This window comes from Tamandua tetradactyla, chromosome 1 (assembly GCF_023851605.1).
Source record: "Tamandua tetradactyla isolate mTamTet1 chromosome 1, mTamTet1.pri, whole genome shotgun sequence".
Taxonomy (NCBI): Eukaryota; Metazoa; Chordata; class Mammalia; order Pilosa; family Myrmecophagidae; genus Tamandua; species Tamandua tetradactyla.
In genome coordinates, this window is record NC_135327.1 from 170,736,573 (window position 1) to 170,760,296 (window position 23,724).

The window sequence follows — 23,724 nt, forward strand, 5'->3', positions numbered from 1 at the left end:
TACTTATCTCTGCTCTAATCTTCATTATTTCTTTCCTTTTGCTTGCTTTGGGGTTAGTTTGTTGTGCTTTCTCTAGGTCTTCCAAGTGAACAGTTAATTCATCAATTTTTGCTCTTCTTTTTTGATATAGGGAGTTAGGGCAATAAATTTCCCTCTTAGCACTGCCTTTGCTCCATCCCATAAATTTTGATATATTGTGTTTTCAATTTCATTTTCCTCGAGATATTTGCTGATTTCTCTTGTAATTTCTTCCTTGACCCACTGGTTGTTTAAGAGTGTGTTGTTGAGCCTCCATATATTTGTGAATTTTCTGGCACTCTGCCTATTATTGATTTCCAACTTCATTCCATTATGACCTGAGAAAGTATTTTTTATGATTTCAATCTTTTAAAATTTATTGAGACTTGATTTGTGACCCAGCATATGGTCTATGTTTAAGAATGATCCATGAGCACTTGAGAAAAAGGTATATCCTATTGTAGTGGGGTGTAATGTTCTATAAATGTCTGTTAAGTCTAGCTCATTGATTGTATTATTCAAATTCTCAGTTTCTTTATTGATCCTCTGTCTAGATGTTCTGTCCATTGATGAGAGTGGGGAATTGAAGTCTCCAAGTAATACGGTAGTTGTGTCTATTTCTCTTTTCAGTGCTTTCAGTGGTTGCCTCATGTATATTGGAGCATTCTGGCATGGTGCATAAATATTTATGAGTATTATGTCTTCTAATTGAATTGTTCCTTTTATTAATATATAGTGTCCTTATTTGTCTCTTTTAACTGTTTTATCTCTGAAGTCTAATTTGTTGATGTTAGTATAGCTACTCCTGCTCTTTTCTGATTGTTATTTGTATCAAATATCTTTTTCCAACCTTGCACTTTCAACCTGTGTTTATCCTTGGGTCTAAAATGCATCTCCTATAGACAGCATATAGATGGGTCCTGTTTTTTAATCCTTTCTGCCAGTCTGCGTCTTTTGATTGGGGAGTTTAATCCATTTACATTTAGTGTTATTACTGTAAGGGCAGTACTCTCCTCTCCCATTTTGCCTTTTGGATTTTATATGTCACATCTCATTTTTCTTCTTTTTACCTTTACTGATAATCTTCATTTCTACATTCTTCTCCACACCTTTCTCTCCTGTCTTTTTGTATCTGTCCCTAGTGCTCCCTTTCTTACAAAGTATTTTCTTACAAAGCCAGTCTCTTGGTCACAAATTCTCTCAGTGTTTTTTTACCTGAAGATGTTTTAATTTCTCCCTCGTTTTCGAAGAACAATTTTCTGGATATAGAATTCTTGGTTGGTAGTTTTCTCTTTTAGTAATTTAAATATTTCATCCCACTGTCTTCTCACCTCCATGGTTTCTGCTGAAAAATCTATGTGTAGTGTTATTGAGCTTCCCTTGTATGTGATGGATTGCTTTTCTCATGCTGCTTTCAAAATTGTCTGTTCTCTTTGACATCTGACATTCTGATTAGTAAGTGTCTTGGAGTACATGTATTTGGATCTATTCTGTTTGGGGTATGCTGCACTTCTTGGATCTGTAATCTTAAGTCTTTCATAAGATGGGACATTTTCAGTGATAATTTCCTCCATTAGTTTTTCTCCTCCTTTTCCCATCTCTTCCCCTTCTGGGACACCCACAACATATATATTCATGTGCTTCATGTTGTCATTCAGTATCCTGAATCCCTGATCAAATTTTTCCATTCTTGTCCCTATATTTTGTTTTGCTTTTTGGTTTTCAGATGTCCTGTCTCCAGTTTACTAATCCTATCTTCTGCCTCTTGAAATCTGACATTGTAGATTTCCATTGTTTTTTTCATCTCTTCAACTGTGCCTTTCATTCTCATAAGTTTTGTGTTGTTTTTTCAGACTTCCGATTTCTTCTTTTTGTTCATTCCTTGCCTTCTTTATATCTTCCCTAAATTCACAGAGTTGATTTTTTATGAGGTTTTCCATGTCTGTCAGAACATTCTGAATGAATTGTTTCAACTCCTGTATCTCATTTGAATTGTTGGTTTATTCCTTTTACTGGGCCATATCTTCAGTTTTCCTGGTATGATTTGTTACTTTTTGCTCACATCTAGGCATTTAATTACCTTAATTAGTTTATTCTGGAGATTGTTTTCACTTTTTTTTACCTAGGACTTTCTTGCTGGATGACTTTGTTGTCTATCTGTTCTTAGACATTCAGTTGAGCTTATTCTGGACCTCTAGCTTAGGTTTTGTTTAAGAGATCAGAATTTTTCAGTTCTTGTTTTCTTGTTTCTTGCCCTGCCTGTTTGGTGCCTTTTCCCCCATCTTAGGAAGGTCTGCTTAGGTATTATAGGCCACAGCCACATTTTCCCAGACCAAAGTGACCTCCTGTCAGGAGGAAAGAGTCACCTGTATCAATTTTCCCTGAGGGTGAAACCCTTAGGGAAAGGCTTTCCTGTGAAGCCTCTGGTCTCTCCGTTTTTCCTATCCTGCCCAGTATGTGATACTTTTCTGCCTTCAGGTTCTACCAGCATAAGGTGATGCGGTGCCTTTAAGTTCAGCAGACTCTCCCTGCTGGGGGCGTGGTGGAGACAGAGGAGAAGTTGTAGGCTGGCTTTAATCACTTCACTTTTCTAGACCCTGGGGTCTGAAGTCCTTGAGGGAGGGAGTCCACCTGAGCCGGCTCCACCCCTCTCCTGGGGAAGGCGTCCAGACAAAACTCTCAAATAATCTTAATTCTGCCTATGCCTGTGGCATTGGAGCCTGAGAAACCTTGCAGCTGTATCCAAAGAGCAGTCAAGCCATAGAAACAAAACCACCAAAACGAAAGAGAAAAATCCTTTTAAGAGCAGGACCCCCATTCCTTGGGTTTGCCAATCAAGAGCTTAAGTTTGTATGTTGTTCTGTGTATCTCCAGGTCCTGTGTGCCCCTTCCTTTCCTTCAGGGCTCAGACCTTTTCAAATCCAAAAAAACCTCTGGTTTTTTTTTCTTTTTCTTTTTCTGTCAGCCCTGTCCCCTCTGCACTGGGGCAAAACCCAGCAGTCTCTGCTTTTACTTGAGGTTCAGCTGAGCTGGGGGCCTATTTTTAGTAGTCAAAATTTGTTAATTCCACAGTTGGAGTTTGGTTGTGCTCAGCCCCTGCTGCTGGTAAACTCTCCTTCCTTTCCGTTTGGGAAACAGTCTGTGGGGGAGGGCAGTGGCCAGTGTGGCTTGGGGGACTCATGTTTCTTGGTGGGCTCGCAGCCAGTCCAGCTGGTCCAGACTGGTGTGTGCTGGGTGTCCGGTCACTGACATGACCCCAGCAGTTGTTCTGTACTGTACCTGGCTATTTATTAGCTGCTCTGGAGGACAAACTAAATTCCACACCTCGCTAAGCCACCATTTTTGCCTCTTCCTAGGTCACTTCTTCTTTTTTTTTTTTTTTAATTTATTTATTAATTAAAAAATTAAGAAACAAAATAAAACATCAACATACATAATCAGTAATTCACAATATCATCACTTAGTTGCATATTCATCATTTCTTAGAACATTTGCATTAATTCAGAAAAAGAAATAAAAAGACAATAGAAAAAGAAATAAAACGAACACAGGAAAGAAAAAGGAAAAAAAAAGATTATACCTACCATACCCCCTACCCCTCACCTTCATTGATCACTAGCATTTCAAACTAAATTTATTTTAGCATTTGTTCCCCCTATTATTTATTTTTACTCCACATGTTCTACTCTTTTGTTGACAAGGTAGATAAAAGGAGCATCAGATACAAGGTTTTCACAATCACACAGTCACATTGTGACAGCTGTATCATTATTCAATCATCCTCAAGAAACATGGCTACTGGAACACAGCTCTACATTTTCAGGCAGTTCCCTCCAGCCTCTCCATTACATCTTGAATAACAAGATGATATCTACTTGATGCATAAGAATAACCTCCAGGATAACCTCTCAACTCTATTTGGAATCTCTCAGCCATTGACGCTTTGTCTCATTTCCCTCTTTCCTTGGTCGAGAAAGTTTTCTCAACCCCTTAATGCTAAGTCTCAGCTCATTCTAGGGTTTTTCTCAATCCCTTGATGCTGAGTCTCAGCTCATTCTGGGACTGTGTCCCACTTTGCCAGGACCTAGGTCACTTCTTAACCCAGATAGCTATTAAATTGTTTTCAGGTCCATTTCCAGAGTTATATCTTTGAAATAAAGCTTGTGAATGAGATTGTTTTGGCATTGACTATTATTGTTAATGGGTGACATGTACGTATAGCCTTATCATTTAAGGTTTTCGGAGGATTATTGGTATTTGTCAAGTAGAAAAGGACTTGTGAGCAAATATAGGTTGGAATGAGGGTATGGTATTATTTTCAGGCTATCTCAACTAATTGGGAACCCTGAGGCCTGTAATTATATACTCCCTCACCATTTCTGGGGTAAACAATATGATTTAGAAAACACCTTCAATTATCTCGTATTTCCTTTAATTGACCCATCCTTTTCCTCTTCATCCACCAGCTTCAGATACTCTGCTTGGTGCTGGGAGATATAATAAACAAAACTAGCCATGATCCCTGCCCTAATGGAGCAAAGACTCTAGTAAGACATTAATCAAATGACTACAAAAATAAATAATAAGTAATATCCATGATAAATGCTATGAAGAAAGATATGTGATAATATGGAGAGAATTCATTACAGAGAAGGTCTGACTTAACCTAGTTGTGAGAAAATTTTCCCAGAGAAAGTGATGTTTAAACTGAGATATAAAGAATGTGTGAACAGAAAATGGAAGAGTGTTCCAGATAGGGAAATTTATATGCAAAGGTCCTACAATGGGAGGGGGAATGTCACATTTGAATAGTTGCGAGAAGGCCAGGTGGCTTATATTCCCAGAGCAAAGAGGCAATGGTATGATGTGAGATGCAAGTCTTTTATAGAGTCTGTTAAGAATTTGACCTTTATCTTAAATATGGTGCATTTTATAGGTCAGAGGGCAGATGGTGGAAAAGGATTAAGGCAAAAATAGGTTTGTGTTTTGCAAAGAATCATTCTTGCTATGAGTATAGAAGACAGAATGGCAAGAGTAGATGTTGGGAAACCAATTAGGTAGCTATTAGAGTAGTCCAGTGAGAAAGAGTAATATCTTAGAAGTAGATAATCAGGGAATAAGGAGAAAAAGGACAGGTTCAGGAGATAGAGAGTAAAATCGATTAGACTTTGTGATGGTTTGGATATGGAGGGTAGGAAAAGTGAAGAATCAAGAATGAATTGAACTGGGTGAGTGGTGGTACCATTCACTGAGGCATAAAATATTTTTTCTAGCAATTTTTAGGGATAAAGGCAATTCATGATAGTCCTGCCTTGATGAATTCAAAGGAAGTTGATATAAAAAAAAAGAAAGAGGTTGAGAGCCGATTAGAAGGAAACCCATTCCTAAAAAATGAGGTAGTGCAAAACTAAACATATATATATATATATCCACCCTATTGAATAAAAGCTCGCTTATTATTACCCTTCAACTTCTTTTTCTTCCTCCCTTATTTTTTCTTGGTATGTGGTTATGTGTCTCCCTACATATATGTGTTTCTATATCTATACATACACACAGAGGTGGATATGTGTCTCATAGGGAATTTTTTTTTTTTTTTTTTTTTTTCAAAGGAAAGACAGAGAGAAGGAAGGAAGGATAGAAGAAAGGGAAACATCTTTTAAACATTTTCTTGTTTTATTGTATTTTGTTTTTTTTTGTTTTTGTTACATGGGCTGGGGCCGGGAATCGAACCGAGGTCCTCCGGCATAGCAGGCAAGCACTTTGCCCGCTGAGCCACCGCGGCCCGCCCACATAGGGAATTTTGTTTACAACATTTTGTTTTCTCAGGGCAGGGGGTGGGTGGAGACGTATGGGTGGGGAATTGAACCCTGTTCTCCCTCATGGCAGGTGAAAATTCTACCACTGAACTACCCCTAAACCCTCTCCCTTTCTTTCTTTTTAATTATTATTTGGAAGAAATCCTAATTGGAAGTCAGTATGTTGCAGTCATACAGTCTGTATATTTCTTCTAGAGGGCTAGAAGAAACTTTGGAAGATAATTATAGGTTGTTAGAGCTTTTAATAAATTAAATGTTTTAAGAAATAATGCAATGGTATAAAATGCAAAGGATACAAAAATAATGCACAGCAAATATAAGGCTCTTGACCTTTAGCTCCTGGTTGCCCTCCTCCAAGGCAACCGGGATATTTAGTTTCTGTGTATCCTTCAGAAATAGCCTATGCATACACAAGTTTAAATAACCTTTTAAAAATAAACAAATGGTAGCATATTACACACACCATTCTATATCTTGCTTTTTTCCACTTAGTCTATTTTAGAGCTGTTTTGTTGTTTTTAAAGTCTATATAATATTCCATTGTATAAATGTACCATAATTTGTATAACCAGTTGGTTATTGATGGTCATTTAACAGTATAATGAATATCTTTGTATATTTATATTTATGCTGAACATATATATGAATATGTCAATAGGATAAATTGCTGCATTTGGAATTTCTGGATCAAAGGTTTTGTATATTTTTGTGTCTTTATGAATATTGCCAAATATAATAGAGGTTGTATCAGTTAACATTCCCAAACAGTAGTGTGTGAATAAATGTTTTCATAAACAACAAAACTGATTCTCCAAACTGAACCATAGAAGAAAACAAGATTTATAAATAGTAAAATTTGTGTTGTACTGTCCTTTGTATTGTGCTGTTCTAATTGAAGTGGGGTAGGTGACCCCTTTTGTCTTAAGATTGCTCCTATTGGGCCGCCTCAGTCAGATTGAAAACATTGATTGTAATCAGCTCCCCTTATTTTATGTATGAAGAAGTTTGGACAGATGAAGCTACTCCTCCAAGACCACTCAAAAAGTAGAAAAAGATGAAGTATAGAATCCTGAGGAAAAATAGGAGGAACTTAAAGTTTCTGAAATATATATAAAAGGAGTTTTTTAGTGTTCTGTGTAACTGGTAAACCTCAATTAATGACTTTGTGAGACTCAAACCTTTTTAAATTAACAGTTGCTGGTTTGATTTTGTTTTCATAAACTTCATGGTTACTGGCAGCCTTTGAGGCCCAAGCCATCATGGGAATAGAGTAGGGAGCATAGTAGTTAGGGAGGAAGTCTTTGCCTTCATATGTCGTGAAAGTGACAGCCTGTATGAAGAGCAAAAAGGGCAAAAAATAGCTTCCCCTAGTCCTTATAGGAGACTATAGGAGAGGTATGGGAGAGAAAGAATCTAGAGAGCCTAGTCCAGTACCTGGCACTATTTTGGAGGGCAGAACTTAATCAGATTATATGTATATATGATCCAGCAATTCTATCCTTGGCTATATAGTCCAAAAAAATTCTCACATAGGTCCATAACGTGTCATAGATTCATTTTACAGTGTTATTTGTGCGTGTGGAAAACAAATCTTGTCCTTGTTTTTTCTCCAATGATGGGCTGAAAGTAATGGATTAATACCACAGAGCAGTTTGAAGCAATGGACTAGATAGGTACATGGCAACATGGATGGATCTTACAAATCTAGTGCTGAGTAAATCAGAAAGAAAGGAATAAGGTATATGACACAATAACTCTTATATGAAGTAAAAAAAAAAAATATATATATATATATATATATATATATACACACACACAAAACACAGTACACAGTTTGCAAAAAAACATGTAAGCAACACTAAACACATTATAATAGTTGCCTGAGTTGGAGGGAATGGGTGTTGAGATAAAAGAGAATAAACAAATAAAATGAAATAAAACTTCATTTTTCCACTGAAGTGATCTTTGAAGTATCTTTTGGCAGACTAGGAGGACCCATGTGTTTCCCTTGTTGCTACCTTTGGGAGTAAAATTGCTGATATTATCTTCTGAACACAGGTTTTTTAATCTACACTTAAAGTGAATGTTTGGAGTTCATGGTAATGAAATCTTGCTCTTTTTGTTTGGTTGGTCTTTTTTTCCTCTTCACTTTTTCTTCAGGAATTTAAATTTGTTTTCTGTATAATAATTCTTTTTTCTATTCTATGTTCTGTGTGGTTATTGCTTTAATACAGCATGTACTATCCTCATTATATGTGTCTGATTAGGTACTTGTATAGTCAGTAGTATATGTTGTCATTCTTAAGAAGATTAATACTTAATGATGAGTCATTTGATGGACTTTTGGATGTTTATAATGACTTTTTCTGATTACAGCAGGGGAAAAAATACTTGCAATAAAGCAGTCTCTGTTGACTCACTACTCTTTATAAAATTTATTTTATTGATCTTTCTTTTTGTACATGAATTTAGGACAGGTTAAAACACTGACTCTCAGAGAGTTCCCTGAGTTAGCAGTAAGGTGTTGGGTAGAAGAGAATATGGGAATCAAACAGCCCCTACCTTTTTGCAGTTTTTTTGGCTAGAACTACTTCTTTTGTAGGCCATGAACTTTTGAGTAGCCTGAGTTTTGTGTCAGCCTCAGTTGACGTTTTGGTTGTTGATGTATACCACCCAGGCTGATGCTCCAGATTAGCAACTGGAGGGAAGAAGGAACTGAGATGGAATTAAAATAACCCTGGCAACCATTATAATGAAAATGAGCCTCCTTGAGATGGACGACAAGAGTGTGGTCACTTATTAGGGCTTTGGTTTGTAACATTTACAGCTAGAGCTTGCTAGTGTTTTGCTCTTTAAAAATCCTCATATGCTGCTCCTAGGACCTCATTAAATCCTGCACTGCTCCAGACTTCTTTTGGTTTTCTGAGAATGCTAGCACTGTGTGTTAATGTGTATATAAAACAGAAAATGAAGCTCTGATGTGCTTAGCCTCTTTCATACACATGATGTCCTATTTTTCCTTTTCTAGCATTATCTATTTCTCACTGCCTCTTGCACTAACTTGCTGCAGCTCAGCACTGAATCTCTGATGCACCAAAGAAACCACGTTAAGTTTCTAGAGAAACTTGTGGTTCATGCCTAGATACCCTGATGGCCAAGATTTGGTTTATGGGGAATGAATAGTACCAACGCTACTCCTTAAGCAGCTTAAGAAAAACAGATCCTTGTTTTCAAGTTTTAATTTTTTGTTTTAGCCCTTAAGCTTTAAGAAATAATTTTTTTTTAAGTTTTAGAGTTTTAATGGAGGCTTACTTTTTGTGGATTTAAAGATTGATGATAAGACGGGTAAAAGTGAAACCAAAGATAATGACTAAACTGGGGTTTCATTGCTAAATTAAGCACTGTGCTTGTTCACTACCTCCCTAATGAATCCAATGGTTTTAACAAAGGGCTGATGAATTAAAAATTTAGGGTTCTAATTCAAGGTCACTGTTGTCATGTTACTGGTACTAAGTAAACAGTTGCTGTCTATCCCAGTTTTTCGCTTTGTAAAGGGATAGTGAAAACAATGGCTCTATTATGGGAAAATATTTACAAAAGAAACTAAAATAAGATAGTGGTATTGTTAAACGGACAAAGGCAGTGAATTCTTCTGCCCTACATGCTCAATAACCAATTCCTGAGACACCAGGGTTTCAAAGAAAGAGTTTATTACTATGTACATAGTAGGAGAGCAGACAGCCTAATGGCCCAAAATCTGTCTCCCCGAACGGCAGTAATTCGGGTAGTTTTATTAGAGAAAAGGTGGGCAGAGTTTAGGATAATGAACACCATGGTTCCAGATGATGTCGTTAGAGGTGTTCTGATTATTGAGCATGCGCAATTGATTACATGTTTAGTCACAGAATGAATGAAAGAAAATGGTGGAATGAGGTCTAGGTGACTTGTAGGTTTAAGTCGAAACTACTGTGCATCTCAGGTGGGCCCACTTAGGTTTGATCCAGTATCAGTCATTATGATAATTTCGGATTTGGGATGGGTTAATTCCGGGCAGACCAAAGACCCTTCATTAACAGCGATTAGGGGCAATCTTTAGTGATTACAAGACTCTAAAGTTGAAAAACTAGATAACTAGGTACAGATGAGGGTTAGTCACAAGGTTTTTACAATCACAGGGGCAGAGCAGAAGATAAGAGCTGTGCAACCATTATCAGAGATCAAGCAGATGGATTACAATTCAGAGATTTCACAATTCACTGTCTACTCCGATATGCCAAAAAGCAAAAAGGAATATTTATATAATGAGTGAGCAATCAAAATTATCCCTTGATAAAGAATATCATTTGATATAAGACAGATTCCTAAAATTTAGTGGTAATATACCTCAGATGTCTGGCTTAGCTTGCCCCATTTAAAGCTTCTAAATGTTCTTACTTTGGTTTTTAAGTTTCCTTCTTCCAGCCTTACCCTTTGGTTGAGTTGTCAATCAGCTCACATTAGTTACTCCTGTATAATTATCTTTGTTAGCTTAGCTTCAATAAGTGAGTTGATCTTGAATTTCAGATATTTGAGCATATATTATATGCAAAGCCTATAATGTGCATAGAGAAAAAGATAAAATGTATAAAAGCATAATTCCTGTCCTTCAGTGGTAGCAGTCATTTAAATACTTGGAAGCAGCTCTGATGTCACTTTCTGTACTCCACATCCATGGCAATCATTCTTGACTCACCAGATTGTTTTTCATATAACTTGGTCTGCTTGGTCTGCTAGACCAAGTACCACCATTTGGCTATCCTCTTTTGGATATATTATATGTGGTTACTGTCACTTGTAAGAAGTCATATTTAAAATTATAATTCTCATGTCATTTTTTCCTTGTTCAGGTCACTGTTCTGTTATTTTATTAGCTGAATTTGTGTTAGCTTTTCAAGTTGGCACCTCACATTGAAGGCTCATCTTGAGTTTACAGTCAATTAAACACTCATTTTATCCATTAACATTAAAACTAGTTTCTTATTAGTTGCATACTTTTTTTTTAAAGATAAATACAGGTCTTTACATTGACCCTTGATGAATTTCATCATTAATTTTTTTCTGTTAAGATATTTTTTATTGTCTTTCATGGTTTTATCTAATCTTGCCAGATTTATATCACCAGCAAAATTTATAAGCTGCCATTTAAATCTTCAAGGTATTGATAAACATCTGCTAAAGTAAGGCCAAATAGAGAGCTCTGAGGCAATCATTAAAGACTTCCATCTACACTAATATTAAACTATTAATTAGTAATCTGAGGATGGTTTTTTAACCACTTATAAATTCACCTAAATTGCACAAGCATATATCTTGATTTATACAAGATGTTTTTGACCTACTCTATGTTATTCCTTTGATCTCTCAGTTAAATAATCTTGTCAAAAGTAAAACTAGGTTAGCATGATCTTTTTCTTAGTGTAACACCTTCTGACTTCTGGTGCTCTCTATACTCCTTTCCTTTACCACTATAGGCTGATTTAGAAATTTGCTGGGAATTCCTGTTAAACTCTTAATTTATAATTTCCTTCTTTGAAATCAAGAATATTGAGATTGAATTTTCTTATTTCTGGTCGTCTAGCCTCTCTTCCATCTCATGGAGATCTCATCTTTTAGGATGTAATTTGTCTGGTCCTGGAAATCTGAACTCACTACAAACTACTGGATGCTCTTTTGTTATCTTTTTTCCTATTTCAGGCTTCAGATACCTTTTAACCCTGCATGCTCAGCTCTTTCCAATGTGGAAGATTATTCTTGATTAAAAAAAACAGATGGAAAAGAAGAGTTGAAGAATTTAGATTTTCCTTTTTTTGTTTAAATGATAGCAGGGCTTGTTTTATCTTTTTGTATCCAACTTAGTTGTAAAACACTCTGTATGTTAGCATTGTTCATAAGCTTATATTGATCGAGTAGTGTGTATCATGCGCTGCACTAGTTTTCGGGCTCCAAAGATGAATAACAGGATCTCTGCTCCCAAGGAAGTAAAAATATAGGTAGAGAGACATATATTTATGTAAATATATACAATGTAAGGGCTAATAGTGGATGTTCAAAGTCCTATAGTGGAACTGAGAAGAGAGCAACCAATTGTGCAGGTGTATATGAGTCTTTACGGAGAGAATACTCTGTTAAGGTAGATTCTTAAAGAAGTGTAGACATTTCTGGTGGATTAGGGTAGAATTGAAGAAACAGCATTCTATTAATGAAGAACATGTACAAATATATGGAGGATAAATGCCAACATGATGTGTTGAGAAATCTTAAAATAATCCAGTATGCTTGTAATTTGGACTATGAAGGGGAGTCCCAAGAAATGACGCTGGAGAAATAAGTGGGATCATATTATAAAAGGCCTTATTTTAGCCCTTGTTTTAGAATTTGGACTCTAGGAAATACAGGAGAGTCATTGAAGGGTTTTAGGTAGGGGAAATGATCAAAACTGGGCCAGAGTCCTTCCTTATGATGAACTTGTCCCCCACCTCTTAATTCTTTTCCTTTTATTTTCTTTCTCCCCTTGGGGAAAGGGAGCCAAGGGTAGGGAGCTAGGGAGTAGAATGGAAATCAGAATCAGAGGGGACACTGATAACAAGCTGTCCCCCAACCCTACCATTAAAATCCTGGATGGGGATGGGGCATCAGAGAGAACAGGACTATGGAAGCTTCCAGCGTCTGTTCCCATACACTGCCAGTGGGCGATGGTGGCAACACAGCATCTACAAGCATATGGAGTGACTGCTATACTACTTTTCACTTCCTGCTCCAGGCACGAGGTTGTGTCCCTGGGATCAGAAACTTCAGTTTGGTCTCAGTAACCAACAGTGTATAGGTCCTGGGATAATTGGAAGGGATGGAATGTTCTAGTTTGAAAGCTGCCAGAATGTGATATACCAGATAAGAAAATGACTTTTAAAAAGGGGAATCTATTAAGTTGCAAGTTTACAGTTCTAAAGTCATGAAAATGTCCAAAGTAGAACAAAGATATAGAAATGCCCAATCTAAGACATCCAGGGAAAGGTACCTTGGTTCAAGAAGATTGATGACGTTCAGGGTTTCTCTCTCAACTGGAAAGGTACATGGTGAACGTGGCGACATCTGCTAGTTTTCTCTCCAGCCTTCTTGTTTTCCTACTTAATCTCCAAAGGTCTCTGTCTGTGTGGGCTCTCGTGATTCTCATAGTTCTGAAACTTTCCAAAATGTTTTCCTCTTTTAAACGATTCTGATAAACTAATCAGGACACTGCCCATGGGTACATTCACATCTCCTTCTAATCAAAGGTTAATACCCACAACTGGTGTGTCACATCTCCATGGAAATCAGATTTCCAACCTACAGTGCTCAATAGGGATTAAAAGAAACAGCTGCCTCCACAAGATGAATCAGGATTAAAACATGGCTTTTCTAGTTCACAAATCCCTTCAAACCGGAACAGTGTGTGGGACCTTTTGGTAAGACTGACATGAGGAAGGCGAGCAGAAACCTTGTTCATCTGCAGTCAGTTTAAATTTGCTACAATGCAGTAGCATGTATTTTGGTTGCCTGGACAATGAGCACCAGCCCTGCCATTCTACCTGCTCTTCCAAGCTGTGGTCCATCCTGACTTCTTGGGGTCTGCAAATGACCATCTCCATGGCGTGTAGGCACCTGACCAAAGAATATATGAAAAACCCACGGCTAACATCATAGTAATGGTGAAAAACTGGAAGCTTTATGTGGTGGTTTGGAGCTGTTATGTACATCAGAAAAGACCATGCTCTTTTAATCCATTCCTGTGGGTGTGGTCCTTTTGTAGATGGGAGCTTTGGTTAGGTTATTTCATTGAGATGTGACCCATCTCAATCAAGGTGAGTCTTAATCCTTTTACTGGAGTCCTTTATGAGAGGAGAAAAGACAGAAAAAGCCCACACTGCTCAGAGACGCCCCGGAGAAGCTGAGAGATAAGGACTTACCCACAGAAGCCGAGAAAGGAAGCCACTGAAGCCAGAAGCTGAAAGCAACAAAACCCTGAAGAGAGAGGGACCAGCAGACACTGGCCCATGTACCTGCCCAGTTGACAGAGGTGTCCCAGATGCCAGCAGCCTTTTTCAGAGAATTTGATGTTTGATTTGGACATTTTCATGGCCTAAGGACTGTACATTGTAAGAAAATAAATCCCCATTGTAAAAGTCAACCATTTCTGGTATATTTTATTCTTGCAGCTTTATCTAACCTAAAACACTTCCTCACTAAGATCAGGAATAAGACAAGGATGCCACTGTTAGCATTGTTAATCAACAATGTATTAGAAGTTCTAGCTGGCGTGGTTAGGCAAGAAAAAGAAATAAAAGACATCCAAATTGGAGGAGAAGAATTAAAATATTCCCTATTAGCAGATGAAATGATACTGTCTATAGAAAGTTCAGAGAGAAACACAACAAAGCTACTAGAGCTAATAAACAAATTCAGCAATGTGGCAGGTTACAAGAGCAACACATTGTGTTCATATACACAAACAATGAACAATTAGAGGAAGAAATCAAGAAAAAAATTCCATTTATAATTGCAACTAAAAGAATCAAATGTCAAGGAATAGATCTAACCAAGGATGTAAAAGACTTGAATGCAGAAAACTATAAAACATTGCTAAAAGTAATCATAAATTATCTAAATAGTGGAACATTCTGTGTTTATGGATTGGAAGAATAAATATTAAGATGTCACTCCTACCCAAAGCAATTTTTAGATTTAACACAATCCTAATAAAAATTCTAATAATTTTGCAGAAATGGAGAAGCCAATCATCAAATTTATATAGAAGAAAAAGGGTCTCCAACTAACTGTAACCATCTTGAAAAGAAGAATGAAGTTGGAGGACTCACGCTTCCCAGTATTAAAACTTATTACAAAGCCATAGTAATCAGAACAGCATGGTACCGGCACAAGGACAGACATGTAACCAATGGAATTGAACTGAGAGCCCAGAAATCAATCCTCACGTATGGCCCAGTGATTTTTGACAAGGGGTAACAACCATTCAATTGGGAAAGAATAGTCTCTTCAATAAATGGTGCTGGGAAATCTCCATTTGCAAAAAAGAATGGGGAGGATCTGTACCTCTCACCGTATGTAGAATTCAATTCAAAATGAATCAAAGACCTACATATAAGAGCCAGAACTATCAAACTCCTAGAAGAAAATCTAGGGAAGCATCTTCAGGACCTTGTGTTAGGTAATGGTTTCTTGGACTTTATACCCAAAGCACACGCAACAAAAGAAGAAATAGAAGAATGAAACCTCCTTAAAATTAAAAACTTTTCTTCCTCAAAGGGCTTTATTATGGAACTACATGATGGTAGAAAACATTTGGAAACCACATATTTGATAGAGGTTTAATATTCAGAATATATAAAGAAATCCTTCAACTCAACAAAAAGACAGTCCAATTTTAAAATGGGGTAAAAATTTGAATAGACAACTTTCCAAAGAAGATATACAAATGACCCCAACCCATGGTAACCTCTATTCTAGATTCTGATCCTATAAGTTTGTTTATTCTAATTATTTCAAATCAGTGAGAGCATGCAACATTTGTCCTTTTGTGTATGGCTTGTTTTGTTCGACATTATGTTTTCAAGGTCCATCCATGTTGTCATATATATTAGACTTCATTCCTTTATGGCTGAAAAATATTCCATTGTATGTATATGCCACATTTTATTTATCCATTCATCAGTTAATGGACATCTGGGTTGCTTCCATCTTTTGGCAGTTGTGAATAATGCCACTTGAACATATCTATTCAAGTCCCTTCTTTCAACTCTTTGGTGTATATACCCAATAGAGGAATTGCTGGGTCATCTGGTAATTCTATATTTCGTTTTCTGAGGAACCACTAAACTGTCTTCCACAGTAGCTGCAAAAGGGGAACGTTTAGATTGTATATATAGTAACAATAAAAATTAGAAAGAAAATCAATGGAATTACACTACACAGTGAGCCTAAGTTAAAATATGAACTATAGTTAATAGTACAACTATAAAAATGTGCTATCATCAATTATAACAAATGTTTTACACCAGTGTAAGTTGTTGAAAGTAATGTGGTATATGGGAATCTTATATTTTATGTATGATTGTTCTGTAAGTCTGCAACTTCTGTAATAAAGAAAAAAATTCAAACAACCTTCTTTGCAGAAATGGAAAAGCTAATCATGAAGTTTATATGGAATATTCTATAGAACAATTGTTCTATGAAAAAATATAGAATAATTAGAATGAGGAAACTTATAGAATCAGAATATGGAGTATAGTTTACCAGGGGCCAGGTTGGAATAGAGAATAAAGATTTAATGCTTGAGTTATACAGAGCTTCTATTTGGGTTGATTGTAAAGTTTTAGTAATGGATGCTGGTGATGGTAGCACACATTGTGAATGTAATTTAAAAGCACTGAATTTCAGGTGTGAATGTGGTTAAAAGGGGAAATTTTAGGTTGTATATGTTACCAGAGTAAAATTAAAAACAAAACAAAAAAGAACTGTACAACATGAACAGTGAACCCTATTGTAAATTAGGGATTATAGTTAATAATACAATTATAAAAATGTTCTTTCATGAATTGTAACAAATATACCACACTAATGCAACATGTTAATAATGGAGTGATATATGGGAACTCTGTATTTTATACATGGCTTTTCTGTAAGCCTACAACTTCTCTAATTAAAAAAAATTTTTTAAGACATATATGAGAAAGTCATAGTAAATATCATAGTCATTGGCAAAAGACTAAGCTTTTCCCTTAAGATCAGGAAGAACAACAGGACACCTGCTGTTAAAACTGTTATTCAACATTGTACTGCAAGTTCTAGCCAGACCAATTAGGCAAGAAAAAGAAATCAAAGACATCCAAATTCGAAAGTGTTCTAGTTTGCTAACTGCCGGAATGCAATATACCAGAAACAGAATGGCTTTTAAAAAGGGGAATTTAATAAGTTCCTACTTTACAGTTCTAAGGCCGAGAAAATGTCCCAATTAAAACAAGTCTATAGAAATGTCCAATATAAGTCATCCAGGGACAGATAACTTGCTTCAAGAAAGCCGGTGAAGTTCAAGGTTTCTCTCTCAAGTGAGAAGGTGTGTGGCAAGCACGGTCAGGGTTTCTCTCATCTGGAAAGGCAGGTGGCAAACATGGCATCATCTGCTAGCTCTCTCTCCTGGCTTCCTTTCATGCAAGTTCCCAGGAGGCATTTTCCTTCTTCATTTCCAAAGGTCACTGGCTGGTGGACTCTGCTTCTTGTGGCTATGTGGCTCTCTCAGAATCTCTTTCATTCTCCAAAATGTTTCCTCTTTTATAGGACTTCAGGAACTAATCAAGACCCACCCAAATGGGTAGAGATATGTTGTCACCTAATCCAGCCTAACAACCACTCTTGATTAAATCACACCTCCAGGGAGATAATCTAATTACAGTTTCAAACATACAGTATTGAATAGGGATTATTCTGCCTTTATGAAATGGGATTTTGATTAAAACATGGCTTTTCTAGGGTATATACATCCTTTCAAACCAGCACAGAAACGAAGAACAAAATTATCTCTTGTCTGCAAATGACGTGGTCCTATAAAATGAAAATCCCAAAGAATCCACAAATTCAGTTGAGTTGCAGGGAACAAGAGTGACACTCAGAAATCAGTTGTGTTTCTGTATACCAGCAATGGAAAATCTGAAAAAAGAAATCAAGAAAACAATTCCATTTATACAATAGCATTTGATAAAATACCTAGGAATAAGTTTAACCAAGGAGGTAAACGACTTGTATACCAAAAACTATAAAACATTACTGGAAGATGTTAAAGAAGACCTAAGTAATTGGAATGACACCACATGTACATGTAATAGAAGACTATTATGTCAATACTACCTAAAGGGTCTACAGATTTAGTGCACTCCCTATCAAAATTCCATCATCCTTTTTTTGCAGAAATGGAAATGCTGATCCTCAAATTATTATGGAATTGCATGGGGCCCTGAATAGCCAAACTAATCTTGAAAAGAAGAACCAAGTTAGAGGACTCACACTTCCTGATTTCAAAAAATTACTACATAGTTATAGTAATTAAATCATGTAGCACTGGCATAAGGATAGACATATAGACCAGTGGAACAGAATTGAGAGTCCAGATATAAATCCACTCATCTATACCTAGTTGTTGTTGTTGTTGTTGTTTATGCCTAGTTGTTTTTCAATGGGGAAAGAATAGTCTTTTCAAAAAATGATGCTAGAAAATTTGAAGTTCATATACAAATGCATGAATTTGGACCTGTACCTCTTAACATAGATAAACATTAACTCAAAATATAAGATCTAATACTATAAAACTCCTAGAAGAAAACATAGGAGTATATCTTCAGACCTTGTATTAGGTCTCAGATTCTTAGATTTTACACTCAAAGCACAAACCACAAAAGGAAAAATAGGTAAATTAGGCTTCATCAAAATTGAAAACTTTCATGCATCAAAGGATGTTAACAAGTAAATAAAAAGACATTCTCGCCTACAGAATGAGAGAAAAAATATTTGGAAATCATATATCTGACAAGTGCATAAAATCCAGAATATATAAAGAACTACAACCAAGCAGCAAAAAGATAAGTAGCCCAATTAAACAATGAGTGAAGGACCTGAATAGCTATTTCTCCAAAGGTACACACATGTCCACTTAGCACATGAAAAGGTACTTGACATCATTAGCCATTAGGGAAAACCACAATAAAATACCACATCCACTAGGAGAGCTGTTACAAAGCGAACAAACAGAAAATAACAAGTGTTGGGGAGGATGCGGAGAAATAGTAACCCTTGTACATTATTGGTGGGAATGTAAAATGGTGCAGCCACTATGGAAAACATCTTGTTGATTTTCCAGGAAACTAAACATAAAATTACTATAATACCTGCAATTCCACTCCTAGGTATATATCCTAATGAATTGAGAATAGGAACTCAAACAATTTCTACACATATGTAGTATATATAATAACTGAAAGATAGAAGCAGCCTGTGAGTCCATCTATAGATGGATAGATAAACGAAGTGTGGTATATCCATACAATGGTATATTATTCAGCCACAAAGAAGAATGAAGTTCTCATACATGTTACAATGTGGATGAACCTTGAAGACTTCATGTTGAGTGAAATAAACCAGGCACAAAAGAACAAATACTGTGTGATTTCTCTTATATAAAATAGTTGGAATAAGCAGATCATAGGGACAGAAAGCATAATAGTGGTTACTAGGGGCTGGGAAGAGGGGTAATGGGGAATTATTGCTTAATGGGTTTGAATTTCTGGTTCAGATAATGAAACTGTTTTGAAAATAGAAAGTTGTAAAAGTTACATAACATTGTCAATGTACTTAATGTCCCCGAATTGTAAACTTAAAAATGGTTAAAGTTATTTTTATGTTATGTATAGTTTACCACAAATAAAATATATAGTCATTGAAATTTAAAACTCAGTAGACAGCATCAGTGATTGAATGGATAAATTATGGTATATCCTTCATTCTATGGCAATATTGTACTATAATGGAAATAAAAAAATTGCTGCTACACAAAAGAGCATGATTAAATAAAGGTAATGCTAAATGAAAGTAGCCAGGCACCAAAGAATACATATTATATGATTTTCATTTATATAAAGTTAAAAAGTCCTAGCATATAGGGTCAGAAGTCATACAAGTAATCTTGGGGAAGAAGGAAGAGGTAGTAATTAGGAGGGGCTAGTAGTGGAGCTTTTAGGATACTATTAATTTTGCCTTTTTTCACCTGGATGGTAGTCAACATGGTTGTTTCAGTCTATGATAATCCATTATGCTTATGATTTGTATAATCTTTCTATTTAACAGAAAACAGGAAAGGAAAATTTGATAAATGTCATAGGAAAAATAGGCTAAATAGAACATACAATAAAAGATGGTAACAGTAAATCCAAACGCAACAGTAATCATACTAAATGTAAATTAATCACATTTAACAGTTAAAGGACAGATCGTTTTAGCCTGTTTCCAAGATGGCCTATGTCAGTTCCTTCCCTTTACATGTTTGCCATTCCTCCACATAGAGGTGAAATTAATTCTTCTTTTCCTTTTGAATCTAGTTTGGCCTAAGTGACTTGTTTGGCCAACAGAATGTTACAGAAGTGTCATTCTGGGACTTTCAAGGCTAGGTATTGAGAAACTTTGTAGCTTCCATCTGAGCTTCTTTGATCACTCTCTTTTGGAATGCTCTTCCAAGAAACAACCAATCTGATAATGTAGCTGCTATGCTAATAAAAGCCCAAACTAAGATGGAGAGGCCCAGCCAAAATCCCATCAACTACCATTTATGTGAGTGAGTCAAGGAGTCATCTTGGACATTCACTCATAGCAGACATGTTATGGAGAGAAACCCAGGCTCTAGGCATATGACTCTAATCTAGCCATCTTCAGCCATTCAAGCTATCCCAGCTGATGTTCTAGCTGTCCTGCTATCCAGTCTGAAATTCTGACCTTCAGAACTGTGAGCATAATGAAGTGGTTGTAGTTTTATGCCACTTAGCTTTGGGGTAGTTTGTTTGTAGCAATAGATAACTGAAACAGGATTTGACATCTGGGAATGAAGTATGAAATGAAAGCTTTGGAACTTTGTGGTAAGTATAACCTGGAGGGACCTTAGAGAAGACTTAGTGAAGGCATGTGATACAGTAAGAAAAATATTATTGGAGGCTGTAAAAAAGGGAATGTAGTGGGATGAGGTTTGGTAGCACTGTCACCTATGGCATAACATGGAAGCTAGAATATGTACCTAGTGAATTTGATCTCTGCAAAGAGATTTTTAGGCAGAATGTTGGAAAGTGCCATCTGGCTTCCCCTAGCTGCCTACAATAAGGTACAAAAGAGAGATGAGCTAAACGAAAAGGAAAGAAATCCTATTTAGTTTTTAAGCAGAATTTAGATGAAATATATCTGACCCTGGAACTGTTGTGTTAGAAAGTAAACACTGCACATTTTTCTCATTTGCGGTACTCCTGATGAACAATGACTTTTAAAGTAAGAAACTTCAGAGCAAAGATAAAATTCAAGAGCTTGCCAATAAAACATGACCCCAAAGTAAAGATCTCAAGAGTATAACTGTAAATCCCTTTGTTAAGATTTCAGAAAGATTTAGAGCCTTTACATCATAGAACCTTTCAGCTAGATAAAAGGATTTATAAAGATCTTAAGGGCATACCTCTTGGATGATCTCTGTGAAACAATAGGACTTCTAAAGGATGTTTTCTTACAGAGGCCTCACACAGGGATTTGATAGAGAAGGTGGGTATAGCGTTTGTCTACTGGAGTGAACTCTGATGAAATTCATAGGAAATCTTCAAGATTTTAAAGAAATTGTACTTTAAAATAGAAGCAACTTCAGCTGGGATTGAAAGGATTTGTACAGAGACAATACAAAATGAAAATAGTCCTTTGGATTTTCAACCATCTATGGGTAGGCAGCAGGCTGAAAAGATAATTCAGTGGCAAACCTTAGCCATCTCTTGTGTAAAAGGAAGGGTGACTCAGAGGGTGGAGCCATAATCATTCTCAGGGAGTAGGACAGGGTTATAATCAAGGGACTGTTGATGTTTACCTGACAATTTCAGAATTGCTACAGACCAGTAACTGCTATGTGTCTCTTGTTCCTTCCTTCTTTACCTTACAATTTGAATGGGTGTGTCTGCTTTGGCTGTCCTGAGCCTGTCTCACCACTGTTATGTTTGTATGTTGGGTGTGTAGGAGCAGATAATTTGTCTCTTTAATTCAGATCAAGAGGAACTATAATCGAGTAGCTGTGCCTTCGGAACTGCATATGAGGAACTTCATCCACATCTGGACCTGATTTAAATATCAAGATTTCGGACATCAAGCTGAGGCCATAATGAGATGAGACTTTTGAAGGTCTTAGGAGAGGGTGAGTGTTTTGCATGTGGGAGGGAATTGTTGGGGCCAGAGGGCGGTCTATGGTAGCTGGTCTCTAAGATGGCCACCATCAATTTCTTCTGTTCTTCAGAGGTGGAGTTGATTTCTCTCCTCCCCTTGAATCTGGAATGGCTTTAGTGTGTGACTTTCTGGGACTTCTGAGGCTAAGGCATAAGAAGCCTTGTAGCTTCTGCCTCTGTCTTTTGCAATTCTCTCTCTTGGAATACTTGTTTTCACAACCAAGCCACCATCTGTGAGAAGCCTAAGCCAGATGAGAGGATACATGTAGGCACTGGTTGACAATCCCTGCTGACCTCCCAGCCAACAGCCAGCATCAAATGTTAGCCATGTGATTAACGGAGCTTACGCCACCTGGAGGAGAACCAAGGCCCTAGACACCTGGCCCCTACTGAGACATATTAGCTATCTTTATCCATTCAGGTCATGTCATCTGAAGCCTCAAACATTATGGAGCACAGAGTAGCTCTTTCAACTGTGCCATGCCAGAATTTCTGGTCCACAGAATCATGAGAATAATAAAATCATTGTTGTTTTATACCACTAAGTTTTGGGAGTAGTTTTTACTGTATAAAAGTAGTATTAGTAGTTATTACTAAATAAAAAAGTAATCCACCTGTGGGCGGTACGAAAGTGGCTTAGTGGCAGAATTCTCACCTGCCATGCCGCAGATCCAGGTTCTATTCTCGGTGCCTGCCCATGCAAAAAAAAGTAATCCAGCTGTATGCAGTTTATAAGAGAAACATCTAAAACATGAGGATTCAGAGAGATTGAAAGTAAAGGTATGAAAAAACATTTTCCTAAAGAAATCTGGTATGACTGGGTTAATAGTAGACAAAATGAACTTGATGGTAAAAATAATTTTGGGCGTTAAAAATCATCATAAAATTAAAAGGAATAACCAGGAAGCTATAATAATTCCAAATTGATATGCGTCCGTAGTATGGCCTCAAAATTTATAGATAGAATACAGAAAGAATATACATAGATAGCGGTTATAGGAATAAATTAATAAATTTACACAGTAGAAAATTTTAACATATTTTTCTCAGTAATTAATGAGCAAACAAACAAAAAATTGGGGAAAATACCAAAGATTTGAACCAACAACCAACAAGCTTAATTTGATAGACATGTACAGAACCTTGTCTTAATAAATGAGATTATACTTTCTTTTTAAGCAGTTTAAAAAAAATTGAAGACGTACTGAATTCGTATAGCAAGTCTTAACAAAACTAGTGGATTGGTATTGCAAAGATTATGTTCTCTTAATTTAAGATTGAAATCAAACAAAAAAAGATAATCAAAATAACTATATGTTGGGAAATGTAAACGCACACTTCTAAGTAGCTCATAGGTCAAAGAAGAAATCCTAATGGAAATTAAAAGTAAAGCAAATTGATAATGTAAAAATTGTATATTGGTTTATGTGTTACAGCTAAAAAGGTATTTAGAGGGAAATACATAGCTTTAAATACTTATAGTAGAAAAAAAGGGAGCTGTTCAGTCTAGCTGAACAGTCTAAGTATTCAGTTAAAAAATTAGAAAAAGAAATGAGAACATTCAAAATGGAATGAAGAAATAATATAAATGAGAGCAGAATCTAATGAAATGGAAAATAAAGCTATGATAGGATCAACAAAGCCAAAAGTTGGTTTTCTGGAAAAAAAAAACTATTAAAGATTGTTTAGGAAAAAAGAAATTGAAGAGTCAAATACTATTAGATTTGAACAAGAAAAAATATATATATATACAGCAAAAATGTGAATTAACGAACATATTTACAAATATGTGCAACTAAATTAGATGAAAAAGGCCAACTTTGTAATATATATATATATAAAACTTACTAAAACTG

At 36.2% G+C, this 23,724-nt stretch overlaps 1 protein-coding gene and 1 long non-coding RNA gene across 7 annotated transcripts in view; both read left to right on the plus strand.

The window, feature by feature from the left end:
* AHCYL2 (adenosylhomocysteinase like 2) overlaps positions 1–23,724 on the plus strand; it is a 228,261-nt gene that overhangs the window by 53,561 nt on the left and 150,976 nt on the right. The gene's annotated exons all lie outside the window — the stretch shown is intronic.
* On the plus strand, positions 8,952–22,409 carry LOC143656848 (uncharacterized). The gene is made up of 3 exons (XR_013162618.1): positions 8,952–20,542; positions 21,694–21,840; positions 21,940–22,409. It is a non-coding gene; the product is annotated as an uncharacterized LOC143656848 (long non-coding RNA).